Genomic DNA, 2,659 nt, shown 5'->3' with positions numbered 1-2,659 from the left:
AAAAAATCTCATTGTATGACGCATGTACTTCAAATATGGCGAATGAAATACTACAAAGCACGAAGAGAGTTTCTTACTCTCAAGGTAAACATATTGGAAAGGGTACTTCATTAAAGAAACTCAAGGAGAGAGTTTCCTCTAGTCTAGCACAAGTGATAAGAGTAGTAAATGAGGCTACATCTAGAACACCCATATATAAGGCTTGCACCCCACTTGAAGGAGACAAACAAACCGTTTGGCAAAAGAGAGGGCCATCGATTGTGATTGATGTTGAGGATGAATTGTATAGACTAGAGTACAATGCCAAAACATGTGACAACACAACACATGAAAGACCCATAAAGATCATTTTCATGGAAGATTCGGGGGTAGCAGAGGGGGGTGAGAATTCCAAAGAGAAGACAAAGTTTTGTGTTTTGGAACAAAAGGTCAATGAAGCTATGTGGGAAATCAGAAGAGCCCCTCTCGGCAGTCGTGTAGCATGTAGTGGCCCCCCCAATGGTGGACAAAGATGTGGAAAAAATGTAGTGGCATGTAGTAAAGGAACTCCTGCACCATCCTTTGAGGGGTAGGCAATGGTTTTGGTTCTGTCCCAAACATGTGTTATTCATGGTTACGTGGTGGATCATAACATAGATCCAAGGCCAACTCCTTCTCCAACAATTTGGCTGGTTGATCTAGGAACAAATCTCACTAATGAAGAAGTTGAGATATTGCTTGAAGGAGGATTTCAAGTGGAGAAAGTTGGAAAAGAATAAATGAGTGCAACCACAATGTGGACTCTTCCTAGGGGTAGAGGTGTTTCCTCTTCAACAAAAGTAGGTAGCAATGGTTCAATACTAAGAAATGGCATGACATCAAAGAAAATTGGTTTGGCTCTTTGTTTAAAGGCTACGTGACTAAAGAGAAATGCATTGTAGACAAAGTACATGAAGTCTTCAAGGTTGAGTCTCACGCAAGAGGCGGACAGGTGGGGGTGTATGAGGTGCACATCAAGGATGATCCCTACTTCACATGCCCCGATTTCACCGACAAGGAGGCCAAGAAAAAAACTTATTTGGCTTGCAAGCACTTGTACTCCATTTTCTTGAGAGTGCTTGGATTGAGCCAAAATGAAAACATGTTCATACATTATCCTGTGCTAGGAAAAGTAGATATCTACAGTGCTCTTAGCCATGAACACACATATCCAAACTTGAGAGTGTTTGGATTGAGCCAAAGTGAAAACATGTTCATACATCAGCCTGTGCTAGGAAAAGTAGATGTCCACAATGCTCTTAGCCATGAACACACATATCCAAACTTAGAGTAAAGCCCCATGATTGGATAATTTTATGACACATTTTTTGCCATGTATTGAAGTTGGCAAAGTTGATTTGAATTGGGTAGGTATTGGACCTTTGGCAAAGATATTTTGGATTATCTTGGTTTATAAATCATTTTGTCTCTCTTTTTGTTAGCATTAATCTTGGTGTAAAATGATTTAGTTGTATACTTCTCCTTGTGTGTGTAAGTGTGACACACACACACACAGAGAGAGAGAGAGAGAGAGAGAGAGAGAGAGAGAGAGAGAGAGAGAGAGAGAGAGAGAGAGAGAGAGAGAGAGAGGGATTGTGCGATAGGGTATAAGGTTGTTGGGGTGTCACATTAGTAAAAAAAATAATGAATAATAAATTAATAGTCTCCCAAATGATATAAAATTGATAGTGTCTTCAGTTTTTTGTGTAACTATTCAACAACTATCCTAGAGAGCTTCTTAATCTTGCTATAATGTCCATCGATCTTGAGAATAGCATCAAGTTTTCTTGGGATGCCATCCCCAATGGAGAGGCAACATATGGAGCCGAATAATTTGGAGGCTCACAAGGTAACATTGGAGGTGTATCATCTTTATCAATGCCACACGGAACTCAACATGTGCTCATTGCTGACCTTGAACGACAAGGGGCAATTTGCATTCTCTTATTCTCTTGCTAGAAAAGAGTTGGAATCATCATAGAGGAGGATGATGGGAGATTTACTAGGGTGCATGGTGAATCACCTCTTGCCTATAGAGGGCAACACTCCTACAAATCCCGAGGCTCCCAGAAAGTGAATGTGGCTGCACCATATAAAGTGCTCCCTTATGTACTGCAAGCAATAAAAAATGTAATTTTCTCTATTAGTAATGGATGTTTGTCTTTTAAATAGCTTTGTTTTCGATGTCTTTGAAGCACTTTGAAAGTTGGCATATTATTGGCTATCGCTCTCTCTCTCTCTATCTATCTAATTCTGTGTGTGTGTGTGTGTGTGTGTGTGTGTGTGTGTTCCTTTGTCATCCTAAGCCCTGCACACACATCTTCTCTCTCTCTCTCTCTCTCTCTCTCTCTCTCTCTCTCTCTCTCTCTCTCCCCCCCTCTATGTTTCTATCCGAGTTTCCATGATGTTATGTGTATTTTTTGGCCTGCATGGAATTGTGCATTGGTGGATGGGAAGAAGAGCAGGAGATCGAGAACAATCAAGCGAGAGAGAGAGAGAGAGAGAGAGAGAGAGAGAGAGAGAGAGAGAGAGAGAGAGAGAGAGAGAGAGAGAGAGAGAGAGATGAAAAGGATTTTCTTCTTCATCTTACAAGCAATTTCCATGTATACACATATCTATACAAACTACTAAGCAAGTGCTA

This window comes from Adiantum capillus-veneris, chromosome 15, assembly GCF_014529385.1.
Source record: "Adiantum capillus-veneris isolate H3 chromosome 15, ASM1452938v2, whole genome shotgun sequence".
Lineage (NCBI taxonomy): Eukaryota > Viridiplantae > Streptophyta > Polypodiopsida > Polypodiales > Pteridaceae > Adiantum > Adiantum capillus-veneris.
The sequence above is the reverse complement of the archived record's forward strand: the minus strand, read 5'-3'. Positions refer to the sequence as shown.